This window comes from Schistocerca gregaria, chromosome 4 (assembly GCF_023897955.1).
Source record: "Schistocerca gregaria isolate iqSchGreg1 chromosome 4, iqSchGreg1.2, whole genome shotgun sequence".
NCBI lineage: Eukaryota > Metazoa > Arthropoda > Insecta > Orthoptera > Acrididae > Schistocerca > Schistocerca gregaria.
In genome coordinates, this window is record NC_064923.1 from 628,866,228 (window position 1) to 628,879,578 (window position 13,351).

Here is a 13,351-nt window from a genome sequence, read left to right on the forward strand (position 1 = left end):
GGCGGATAGCAATGTGCGGCTGTTTGCTGATGATGCTGTGGTGTACGGGAAGGTATCGTCGTTGAGTGACTGTAGGAGGATACAAGATGATTTGGACAGGATTTGTGATTGGTGTAAAGAATGGCAGCTAACTCTAAATATAGATAAATGTAAATTAATGCAGATGAATAGGAAAAAGAATCCTGTAATGTTTGAACACTCCAATAGTAGTGTAGCGCTTGACACAGTCACGTCGATTAAATATTTGGGCGCCGGCTGCCGGTGGCCGAGCGGTTGTAGGCGCTTCAGTCTGGAACCGCTCGATCGCTACGGTCGCAGGTTCTAATCCTGCCTCGGGCATGGATGTGTGTGATGTCCTTATGTTAGTTAGTTTTAAGTAGTTCTAAGTTCTAGGGGACTAATGACCTCAGATGTTAGGTCCCATAGTGATCAGAGCCATTTGAACCAAATATTTGGGCGTAACGTTGCAGAGCGATATGAAGTGGGACAAGCATCTAATGGGAGTTGTGGGGAATGCGGATAGTCGTCTTCGGTTCATTGGCAGAATTTGGGAAGATGTGGTTCATCTGTAAAGGAGACCGCTTATAAAACACTAATACGACCTATTCTTGAGTACTGCTCGAGCGTTTGGAATCCCTATCAGGTCGTATTGAGGGAGAACATAGAAGCAATTCAGAGGCGGACTTCGATTCAAGTGAAACACATACTGTAGACGAAGAAACAGGCGCCTGTCTACTTGTCGTGTGATGGACTATCCGTTTTATAACCTTAACCACCAAGGTCACTGCAGTTTTCAGTATGTAACTGTAGCTGCGCCGTCCTTTCTCCTTTCTGAAATCCAGATAACGCGCTGACTCGAACGACGTACCTTCACTCCCAGGTTCATTAATTTTGTGATCGACTAATATTTATAGTTTCAGGGCCAGCACATCTCAGAAAGAAAGCGGGTTCAAGAGAGCATTCTTGAGATATAGGAGAACTTAGAAGAACTGTTTATGGAAAGACTGAATAAAAGTTTGAACCATCATAGCGCAAAGAAGAGAAGTTAACAGAACGTTTGTTTGACTTGGTAAGTCAAGTGAGCCTTTTGTCTAAGGAAACTTAGGATAGGAATAATTGGAGATATCCGTCATTATCTGTTACTAACACACCAGTTCTGGGTTTCACTGGATCGAATGGTAGGAAGGTAGAGGAAGAGCTACAAGTGTCAGTCTAATTATCATGAACACCATTCCAACTATCCATGTTAATGGTGCATAAGGAATGAATGCCGGGTCTGGATTTATCTAGGGATATGTTGTGAACAAATATGAAACATAGACATACGTGGGTAAAGTTATACAACGGACTGCCCCAAGGAGATATAACTGACCATATACACAGAAGAAGCATAGAAACTAATACGCCTGACTAATATCCTGCAGGCCCCGCGAGTACGAGAAGGGCTTCAATACGATGGCATGGACTCGACTAATGTGCGAAGTAGAGCTGGAGGGAATTGACACCATGAAACCTGCAGAGCTGTCCATAAATCCGTAAGAGTACGAGGTGATCTACAGATATGCTCAATATGTTCATATCTGGGGAGTTTCGTGGCGAGCGGAAGTGTTTAAAGTCAGAAGAGTGTTCCTAGAAACACTTGATGGACGTGTGGGGTGTCCATTTTCCTGGTGTAATTGCCAAACTCCGTCGGAATGGACAATGAACATGAATGGATGCAGGTGACCAGACAGAATGCTTACGTACGTGTCATCTGGCAGAGGCGTATCTAGGCGTATAGATGCCTCTTATCACTCCAGCTGCACACACCACACATCATTACAAAGCCTCCACCGTCTTTAACACTCCCCTGCTCACATGCAGGGTACAGGGATTCATGTGGTAGTCTCCATACCCGTACACGTCCATCCGCTCCATACAATTTGAAACGGGACTCGTCCGACCGGGCAACATGTTTCCAGTCATCAAAAAAATGTTCAAATGTGTGTGAAATCTTATGGGACTTAACTGCTAAGGTCATCAGTCCCTAAGCTTTGCTAAGGTCATCAGTCCCTAAGCTTACACACTACTTAAATTATCTTGAGGACAAACACACACCCATGCCCGAGGGAGGACTCTAACCTCCGCCGAGACCAGCCGCACAGTCCATGACTGCAGCGCCTGAGACCACTCAGCTAATCCTGCGCGGCTCCTGTCATTAACAGCCTAGTGTCGGAGTAGAACGTCCCAGGCGAGGCGTAAGGCTCTGTGTTGCGCAGTCCTAAAGGGTACACGAGTGGGCCTTCGGCTCCAAAAAACCATGTCAATGACTTTTCGTTAAATGGTTCGCACGCTGACTCTTGTAGGTGGTCCAGCATTGAAATCTGCAGCAGATTGCGAAAGCGTTGCACATGTGTTGACCCCTCTTCAGAGGTCGTTTGTCCCGTTCTTGCAGTATGTTTTCCCGGCTCAGCGATGTCAGAGTTTTGATGTTTTATCGGATTGCTGATATCCACGGTACACTCGTGAAATGGTCGTACGGGAAAATCACCACATCATCGCTGCACAAACAAAGTATTTCATTTCATGATCTTACACATACAAAATCTTTTACACGCTATTTCAAAGAAATGGGGAATCAAAGAGAAGGATGCTGTGACACGTTGTTAAAAGAGAAAGCTTATCAATAATTTAAACATCAATACGTATATTAGTCACTCCTGTTACTTCAGTTATAATACTGCGGATTGGGAAGTGGTTGGTTGGTGGGTTGATTTGCGGGAAGGGACCAAACAGCGAGGCCATCGGTCCCTTCGGCTTAGGGACGGTTGGGGGAGAACGATCCCGCCATTTGCCTGAAGTGACATACGGAAATCACGGAAAACCTAAATGAGGATGGCCGGACGCGGGTTTGGCCCTCGTCCTCCAGAATGCGAGTCCAGCCAGTAAGCTAACCACTGTGCTGCCTCACTCGGCCATTAGGAGCTCGGAAAAAAAACATTAATACTGGTACAATGTACTGCTCAAATGAACCGATTTGTATCTTGCGTAGTGTGTATGCACTTGTATGGTTTTTGAGGTCAGGCAGCACTGTCAGTCAAATGCAGGTATTTCTGATTTCCGCTTATGTGGAGCGTCTCCACCAGAAGATAATGTGTCAAAGCACCTCCATTACAACAGTAAAACAGATCTTTTATTTAGCGTAAGAAGGTGTCTTACTGTATGTTTTAGTTGTTTGTGAGGACGTAGTGTTGTACCTTAACGTTTGCAAGTACTGTGATGTAGCGAATCAATCATTCATTAAGAGACTGTATGGATTACCTACTGGCACAGTGAGTGGTGATATAGCCACAGAGATCTGCCCCATACCATGCGCGCCCCAATTGGAGTATCGCTAGGCGAAATATTATCGAGCCACTACGTCATACACCAATTAATTACGTCTGTTCCAGTACATCGATTGTAATAACACCTTATCTAACACTTGAAACTAGTAATAGAAATGACTGATCACCATTCAAGTCTCAGGTCTCAGGTTGACATTTTTAATGTTTACTGAGATATAAAAAGATTACTAAAACCCGACATTTCCAACCCTGCGTAGGTATTTCCTTTATACTAACGTATCATAAAAACTCATAAAACAGCCTTTAAGTACAGAAGTAAGACGTATTTTGTTACGGCCGGCTACGGTCGCAGGTTCGAATCCTGCCTCGGGCATGGAAGTATTAGATGTCCTTAGGTTAGCTAGGTTTAAGTAGTTCTAAGTTCTAAGATGAACATCAACTAAAGCAAAACGAGGATCATGGAATGTAGTCGAATTAAGTCGGGTGATGCTGAGGGAATTAGATTAGGAAATGAGACGCTTAAAGTAGTAAATGTGTTTTGCTGTTTGGGGAACAAAATGACTGACGATGGTCGAAGTAGAGAGGATATAAAATGTAGACTGGCAATGGCAAGGAAAGCGTTTCTGAAGAAGAGGAATTTGTTAACATCGAGTATAGGTTTAAGTGTCAGGAAGTTGTTTCTGAAAGTATTTGTATGGAGTGTAGCCATGTATGGAAGTGAAACATGGACGATAAATAGTTTGGACAAGAAGAGAATAGAAGCTTTCGAAATGTGGTGCCACAGAAAAATGTGGAAGATTAGATGGGTAAAGGTATTGAATAGAATTGGGGAGAAGAGGAGTTTGTAGCACAACTTGACAAGAAGAAGGGATCGGTTGGTAGCACATATTCTGAGGCGTCAAGGGATCACAAATTTAGCATTGGAGCGCAGCGTGGAGGTTAAAAATCGTATAGGGCGAGCAAGAGATGAATACTTTAAGCAGATTCAGAAGGAGGTGGGTTGTAGTAAGTACTGGGAGATGAAAAAGCTTGCACAGGATAGAGTAGCATGGAGAGGTGCATCAAACCAATCTCAGGACTGAAGACCACAACAACAACAAGTAGTTCTAGGCCACTGATGACCTCAGAAGTTAAGTCCCATAGTGCTCAGAGCCATTTGAACCATTAACATATCTCTCTAAAGATTGAAAGGTTTTCTAGCAAAAATAGCACGCAAGTCATTTGCCATCTGGAGATCTGTGGCTGGGAGTTTTAAGCGAAAATGGGCTACCTAACAGCCTAAAGAAGGAAAGCTTGTAGCAGTTTCAACCAAATTTTTTATGTATTTTTTTCTTCCTAATTTAATGCGGCCCGCCACGAATACTTCCCCTGTGCCAGCCTCTTCATCTCAGAGTAGCACTTGCAACCTACGTCCTCAGTCATCTGATGGATGTATTGCAGTCTTTGTCTTCCGTTATAGTTTTTGCCCTATACAGATTCCTATCGTACCGTGCAAGTTATTCCCTGATGTCTTAACATATGTCTTATCATCCTGCGCCTTCTCCTGGTCAGTGTTCTCGGCATGTTCCTTTCCTCTCCTATTCTGCACAGAACCTCGTCATTTATTATCTTATCAGTCCCCCTAATTATCAACACTGGTCTGTGGCGCAACATCTCAAATGCTTTGATTCTCTTCTGTTCATAGTTTCCCGGAGATCATGTTTCACTACCATACAATGCTGTGCTCCGAACGTACATTCTCAGAAATTTCTTCCTGAAATTAAGGGCTATCTTTCGTACTAGTAGTCCTGTCTTGGCCAAGAATGCCCGTTTTGCCAGTGCTGGGCTGCTTTTGATGTTCTCCTTGGCCCATCCGCCACTGGTTTGTTGTTGCCTAGGTAGTGGAGTTTCTTAACTTCATCAACTTCGTGACCATCAGTCCTCGCTGTTCTCATTTCTGTTACTTCTCATTACTTTCATCGTTCTTTGATTTACTCTCAATCCATATCGTGTATTTAGTGGGATGTCTATTCGGTTCATCAGATCCTGTAATTCAGTATCATTAGCGAATCGTGTCATTGATATCTTCCACTATGAATTTTAATTCCACTGCTGAACGTTTCTTTTATTTCCATCACTGCCTCTTAGATGTACTGATTGAACAGTAGAGACGAAATATTTCATCCCCTGTTACATCCTTTTTAATCCGAGTACTTCGTTCATTGCTGTCCTCTCCTATTATTCCCTCTTGGTTCTTGTATCTGCTGTATATTACACTTCCCTCCCTATTGCTTTCCGTTATTTTTCTCAGAATTTGGAGCATCTTGGCCATTTTACACCGTCGAAAGCTTTTTCCAGGTAGACAGATCGTATAAACGTGCTTGATTTTTCTTTAGCCTTGCTTCCATTATCAACGGGAGCGTCAGGATTACCACTCTAATGCCTTTACCTTTCCTAAAGCCAAAAGCTGTCATGTAACATGTGCTCAATTTTCTTCTCCATTCTTTTGTATATTATTCTTGTCAGCAAGTTGGATGCATGTGCCTTTAACATGATTTTGCGATAATTCTCGCACTTGTCAGGTCTTGCAGTCTTCGGAATTGTGAATGTATTTGATTAAATATTTGTGTAAAGGTTGCTGCGAGAGTGACAATATTCAACTATTTCTACGGCTGGGGGCGACGATGAGAGTCGGATGTTACGGAAACTACTTGTTTTTATTCATTTCCCGAAAATAGTTTACCTGGAATACTTTAAAAATTTGAAGCGTAATCTGTCTCTTATGTTTGTTGTTCAATGCATCAACCACATCCCGAAAATCATAACAGTAGCCACATGGGTGAAAAGCAGAGACACAAAGTCCTCTCTAAAATCCTATGCGCAAAACAGCGGAGAATCAGACAGTTTCTAGCTACAGCCATTTATCTCGACATACAGTTACTGACAGAAGTACAAGTTTCTTCAGTGTTGAGGTGGAACTGCAGTGCGACATTCGCTAGATACGCATAAGTATCTTTAGAGACATGCGTGAAATATAATAAATACACTACTGGCCATTAAAAATGCTACACCAAGAATATGACGTTCTACAGACGCGAAATTCAACCGGCAGGAAGAAGATTCTGTGATATGCAAATGATTAGCTTTTCAGAGCATTCGCACAAGGTTTGTGCCGGTGGCGACCCCTACAACGTGCTGACATGAGGAAAGATTCCAACCGATTTCTCATACATAAACAGCAGTTGACCGGTGTTACCAAGTGAAACGTTATTGTGATGCCTCGTGTACAGAGGAGGAATTCGTATCATCAAAGTCGGATTGTAGCCCATCGCGATTACGGTTTACCGTGTTGCGACATTGCTGCTTGCGTTGCTCGTGATCCGATGACTGTTAGCTGACTATGGAATCGGTGGGTTGAGGAGGGCAATACGGAACGCCGTGCTGGATCCCAACGGCCTCGTATCACTAGCAGTCGAGATGACAGGCATCTTATCCGCAATGCTGTAACGAATCGTGCAGCCACGTCTCGATCCCTGAGTCAACAGATGGGGACGTTTGCTAGACAACAACCATCTGCACGAAAAATTCGACGACGTTTGAAGCAGCATGGACTATCAGGCCGGAGACCATGGATGCGGTTACCCTTGACGCTGCATAATAGACAAGAGCGCCTGCGATGTTGTACTCAACAACGAACCTGGGTGCATGAATGGCAAAACGTCATGTTTTCGAATGAATCCAGTTTCTGTTTACAGCATCATGATGGTTGCATCCGTGTTTGGCGACGTCGCGGTGAACGTAAATTGGAAGCGTGTATTCGTCATCGCCATACTGGCGTATCACCCGCCATGATGGTGTGGGGTGCCATTGGTTACACGTCTCGGTCACCTCTTGTGCGCATTGTCGGCACTTTGAACAGGGGACGTTACATTTCAGATGTGTTACGACCCGTGGCACTACCCTCGATTCGATCCATGCGAAACCCTACATTTAAGCAGGATAATGCACGACCGCATGGTGCAGGTCCTGTACGGGCCTTTCTCGATACAGAAAATGTTCGACTACTGCCCTGGCCAGCACATTCTCCAGGTCTCTCACCAACTGAAAACGTCTGGTCAATGGTGGCCCAACAACTGGCTCGTCACAATACTCCAGTCACTACCCTTGATGGACTGTGGTATCGTGTTGAAGCTGCTCTGTTTGATTCAATGCCCAGGCGTATCAAGGCCTTTATTACGGCGAGAGGTGGTGGTTCTGGGTACTGACTTTTAAGGATCTATGCACCCAAATTAGGTGAAAATGTAATCACATGTCAGTTCTAGAATAATTCTTGGTGTAGCAATTTTAATGGCCAGTAGTGAAATTTTGAAAAACACAGCCCTTAGTCGTGAACACAATTAATTTGTGACCTAGGTTTCGGTGTCACAAGGGACACCTTCGGACAACATTAAAACTAAATGTTACAGCATAACGTACCAAAAAACACGAAAGCTGCGGTGATACCTGACTGCCTCAGATAGTCAGAATTAAAATGAAATGCAACAGAGGTGCAAGCCACTAGGGGCTGCCATGTGTCCTCTGTTACAGTCAACACATAACTGAAACATCATGTGACTTATGCGCCACGGCAACTTCAAGACAATACCGCCATCTGGTGGCTAATTGGTAAGACAAGCTATTTTATAAACATCTCTCGTAACTGCAGAGAGGGAAAAAACAACAACAAGCATCCGAACGGTGTACATGAAGTAATTACAATGGCGGGATAGTGCATGATATAGAACACAACTAATGAATGTCTGGCTGTAGTACAAAAATTCGAGAATAAATGCATAAAGAAGCCATATACGAGATAATCCATAAAATGACATTACTGCTTGCTATAATAGATACGTTATAAAAACCAAAAAAGATTTTTATTTACGTATGTGAGCCGTGAAAAGTAGAAAAAAGTATCTCTTAATCTGCAAGAAGCTGTGGGTACACCAAAGTGTTACATCTCGTCAAGCAGCGGCTTTATACCACTGAAATAACTTCTTCCGCGCAACTACACGTGCTCGTTCAGAAAAAGCCAGTCATTCGAATGTAAATGCTTGAAAATTTCCAGCTCCTCCAAAATATCAAGTTTACGCCCTTTTTTTTCAAAATGTAAAATTCTCAACTTCTCAACCCCTTTAGGAGAGTGCCCTGTGATTAACAGGTGATCTGCAAAAGAAGAATTAGGGGCACACGAACCGTTTTTTGTCATAAAATGTTCCTTACAGCGAATAGGAAAGGCAAGTCCTGTTTGACCAATATAATAGGTACCGCAAGGGTCACATGAAATCTTGTAGACACCAGAATTCTGCAGAGGGCTGGTAGTTGGATTTAAATTAAGGGTGACATTTCTCAAGTTTTTATTTGTAGAAAAGGCAATATGACGTTTGTATTTAATCCGAAGCAACCTTTGAATCTGGTATGACACTGGACCTAAAAATGGAATTGAGAAGAATTTTTTCTCCGATTCTTCTGGGACGCTGATTAAAGAACCAAGTGTAGTACCCTTCTTGCCTATCTTCTTTCTGAGAATATAGTCTACCAACCGAGCTTCGTAACCATTATTGAGCGCCACAATTTTAATAAGATTAATCTCCCTTATTAAAGTTTTCTTTCGAGAGGGGAATAGAAAGTGCTCTGTGAATAGCCGAGAAAAAGAAAGCATTTTTGTGAGAGGCTGGATGCGTAGAAGCTGGAACGATTTGATCAGTTTGAGTCTCTTTACGGAAAATGTTGAAGGAAATTCTGTTTTCATTTAATGACAACGAAAGATCGAGGAAATTTAATTGACGATTTTCATTTTCTAGTTCACAGTTCTGATTGACAGCCATGTTAAACACCTTATGAATGGTATGTATGTGTGAAATATATGCAGCGTTTCCGTACGATTTGTATATTTCAGTCTACTGGGGAAAAAGAAGAGGCATTTCTACGCATTCCACGCACAGATAGTTAACACCTATTAGAATGTGTGGTGGAGTGAATATGGTGGGGTGGAACAAGATTGACATTAAGAATGACCCGTAAAGTTGTACACTCAGGTGACAAAGTTCAAAGAATACCTCGTAATATCGTGTAGGACCTCCTTCAGTCCGGCGTAATGCAGCAGTTCAGAGTGGCATGGACACAACAGGTCGCTGGAAACCACCTGCAGAAATACTGAGCCATGGTGCCTCTGGCGCCGTCCATAATTGCGAGACTGTTGCCCGTGCACTATTTTGAATATGAACTGACCTCTCCATTACGTCCCATTAATGATCCATGGGTTTCATGTCGGCGATATGGATGACCAAATCATTCGCTCGCATTATAGAAAAAGAATGTCCCTCAGTGCAATCATGAATAATTGTGGTAGGGTGAAGGGGCGCATTGTCATCCTTAAAAATTCGATCGGTATCTGGGAACATGAAGTCCATGAATGAGTGTTAATGTTCTCCAAGAAGCAGAACATAACCACTTACAGCCAGTGATCGGCTCAGCTGGAAACACTGCCCACACCACTGTGGAGCCACCACTAGGTTACATAGTGCCTTGTTGACAACATGAATCCATGGCTTCGTGTTGTCAACGCGACACGCGAATCTTGCCATTAGCTCTTACCAACTGAAACTGGGACTCAACTGGCCATGCCACGGTTTGTCAGTCGTGTAGGATCCAACAGGCATGATCACGAGTCTAGTGGAGGCAGCAGTCGATGTCGTCTGCTGCCATAGCACATTAATGCCATATTTCGGCGCAGTGTCCTAACGGATACGTTCGCCGTACGTCCTACATTGATTTCTGGGATTATTTCACAGAGTATTCCTTGTCTGTCAGTAATGACATCTCTACACAACCACCAGTACTGTCGGTCGTTAAGTGAAGACCATCTGCCACTGCAATGTCCGTGGTGAGAGATAACACCTGAAATTTGGTATTCTCGTCACGCGCTTGACACTGTGGATCTCGGAATACTGAATTCCCTAACGATTAACAAATGGAATGCCCCATCACGCGTCTAACCCCATCTACCATTATACGTTCAAAGTCTGTTAATCCCTGTCGCGAGGCCATAATCACGCCGGAAATCTTTTCACATGAATCACCTGAGTAGAAATGACATCTCCATCAATTCACTTACCTCTTTACCTTGTGACGATACTGTCGCCATCTGTATATATGCAGCTCACTGTCCCATGACTTTTGTCACCTCAGTGCATGTAAGTAACGATGTGTGAACTTGTTCATAATGTTGGATATTCCGATAGGGAAACTAGTTCACTGAATGAAAGGTATTTCTTAAAACAGCCGGTATTAATATAGAGGTAGTAATATCTTTAATACGGTTGCTGACTGTTACGGAATAACTGTACGTTAGAAACGTTCACTTATTGTTTGGTGTAAGCTATAGTCTCCTTCGCTCTTTATTTGAACGATTATTAGCATGAAATTACAATTAAATCAATACAATGAAATGAATACTCTTAGCTGCATCCAGGCGTTGGTATACGTCAACGAGAACAGTTGAAAATCTGTGCCCCGACAGGGACTCGAACCCGGGACCTCCTGCTATACATCTGAGCCACCTAGGACACAGAAGATAGGGCGACTGCAGGGACTTATCTCTGGCATGCCTCCCGTGAGACCCACATTTCCCACTTATTGTCCCACACTATACTCGTAGTATCCCTGCACATTGCACTCATTACTCAAACCTGCTCTTTCGGACATGTCCGAGAGAACAGACATCATCTTCATATATACGATTATTAGCAGTCAAAAATATTCAATCTAAGGATACATAGTTGTGGGTGAAGTATTAACATACGGGAAATCAAGGAAATGTTAAGAGCTGTAACTGTAATCCAGGTACTTGCTCCCTGTTTGTGATTAGATCTTTTAACACAAACTGATGAGTTTTTATTTTAATACTTAGTAAGCTTTGCCTGATTTATGTTCAGTAATTAAAAATAGCACTTCTAACTATCGTCCCCGTCTACAGAGAAAAATTTCAAACCTAATTAGCTTCACGTCCCTCTCACACATCACTGCTTTAACAGTGCTTTTGTGACACTGGTTGGTGTTTTAGGTATTTCCCCACAAAAATCAATTACTGAAATTTAAGTGACACCATGCATGCGACTGTTACTGTTTCTGAACATGTATATGCCCGTGCGTGGCTTATGTTCCCGTAATCACGTATTTCACACCATGTTTGTAACGTACTTCCATCTCATTACGTTAATTTGAATTACGAGTCACTGAGTTGCTGCTTTACCTGGCCGTGAGCGGCGTTAGCAGCGCGTATCGATATATCCTCTCTCGTAGTATATTTGCACGACTGCTTTTACGCCCCGGTCGTTGTCTGTCTGTTCGGATCGCGCCTTCGGGCTGCCAGTCAGTGGGAACGCGTCTGGAGCGCAGACCAGACCTGCCAGTCGAGGAGTTGCAATTCAGCACTAGTGCAGTCGGGTTGGAGCAGCAGTGAGGACTGCATCGGCATGGCTCGCCCTAGCATCTCCGCCACGCATCACTTGAGCCGGGTGACAGTCTTGGTGAACCGTCGGTCGGTCGTCCTCCCGGACGACGCGTTTTGACTCGCCGATCGCTCATGAGTCGGCTGTGTTTGTGTGCATCGACCCCCGATTTGTCTTCGTGCAAGTGTTTGTGAGGTTGTGTGTGTGGTTGGACGACTATTTTAGATGTTGTCGGCTTTCTGAGCGGAGTCGGTCGGTTGTTGCGGACGAGGGAAGTTATCTTCGCGCGGTACAGTCGCCCGTATCCGCTGGCAGCCCCTGCGCAGTGTCGGAGCGTGTGTCGAGCTTTCCGATCGCTACGAAGTTCGTGGTTCACCGACCCAGGACGTCAAAGTTGAGTAGTGGTTTCAACTACCCAAGCCACGTCCATTCATGTTGTGGTGGTTCGTTTCTGTGGTCTGTTGTTTGGGGAGGTTTTCCTGTGAGCAAGACCGAACGTTTCTACTACAGAAATTTAGCCGCCGTGCGGTGCATTTAACTATTTTGGTTGACCTCAATTCGAGTGCACCAGGGGAATTTTCTGCCTTGTGGCCGTTAATGTTCCGGATATCTGCCCTGGCCACTAATGTAATGTCAGGCAGCGTCCTCTCCTCACCTGTTGCCGCTGTCCAACATGGTGTGTAATTCTGACGGTTAATACATACTCCGTTGTGGATTATCACGCATGTAAACTTTTCTGTTTGAGTCCTCATGTACTGATTGATGGGAAGCAAGTCGTTGTGTCGGTCGGTCCATGGTTGACCCCTGGTTGGGTTCCGACAGATCGAGTGTACTTGGGCTCACAACCTGACTGACCTAAGAGAACGAGGGCAGACCGACCTCCCTGGAGGCTTCTGAGTGCCACCGGTGTTTAATTATCTGTTTTCAGCCACTTAAAAATTTAAGGCTTATGGTTATATTTCTTTTTTCTTAAAAATTTTGCAAAATTAATTCTTAAATTTATCTTTCAAGCTTAAACATTGTGGCCTTCAGCCTTTAAAAGATTATGGTAATACATTTTAAAATCTTGAAACTTAAATGTGGCCTTCAGCCATTGGTATTGCACCATGCATATGTTTGTTCTGCCTTGAGGTTTTCCACTTAGCCTTGATATGGTTTACTTATTTGTTTTATTTGCCTTGTTAGTGCACTTTTATCTTGCTGATTTTTAAGTTTTCTTGTTTTTAAACGTCGTGGCCCTCTACCTTTAAACGTCTGTGATAGTATTTTCTAAAATTTTGAAACTTAATTCTGGCCTGCAGCCTTTGGTATCGTATCTTGCATATATTTGTTCTATCTACCTTGCTGTGACGTTTGGTTATTTAATTGTTTTTTGCTATCTTAATTGGATTTTATCTTGTTAAGATTTCTTGTTTGGAGGCATTCAACCGTGAAAGAGTTGGATTCGGTAAAGGTTCGGCTATGTGCCGCTTTGGTTGCAAATGTGTTATTTAATTACAATAAATTACAATTAGAAGGTGAAACTGACCCCAACCTTATTTGGCCCTTTCAACA